The following is a 514-nucleotide window of genomic DNA, read 5'->3' as shown; positions in this document are numbered from 1 at the left end:
ATATATATATATATATATATATATATATATATATATATATATATATATATATATATATATATATATATATATATATATATAATATCTAACATGAACCAACAATGAACAGTTGAACTTTTATTAATTAATGTTAACAAAGATTAATAAATACTGTAACAAATGTATTGCTCTTTGTAAGTTAATGTATTATATATGTTTGTATTATGTATGTATATTTATCAGATTTATATTATACAACATTTCTGCTATGTTTAAAGATTTAAGTGTATATACAAGGCATCTTTTTTGTAAGAAAAGCATGAGGCATGTAATTTAAAACAAATATTAATTCAATCTAATCCACATTCCCGTTTTATCCCTACTAAATGACTTAACACTGGTTCATTAGTCATTTATCAATGGATTCAAGGCTCTGATTTGGAAACAACCGTGTGCTTATTGCTGTAACAAATTATTGTTTATTTGCTGTTTCCCAAATTATGAAATATATGAATTAACAATAACATTTCTTAAA

Source organism: Sinocyclocheilus grahami, unplaced genomic scaffold, assembly GCF_001515645.1.
Source record: "Sinocyclocheilus grahami isolate Dianchi unplaced genomic scaffold, SAMN03320097.WGS_v1.1 scaffold1415.1, whole genome shotgun sequence".
Taxonomy (NCBI): Eukaryota; Metazoa; Chordata; class Actinopteri; order Cypriniformes; family Cyprinidae; genus Sinocyclocheilus; species Sinocyclocheilus grahami.
This window is presented reverse-complemented; position numbering follows the sequence as displayed.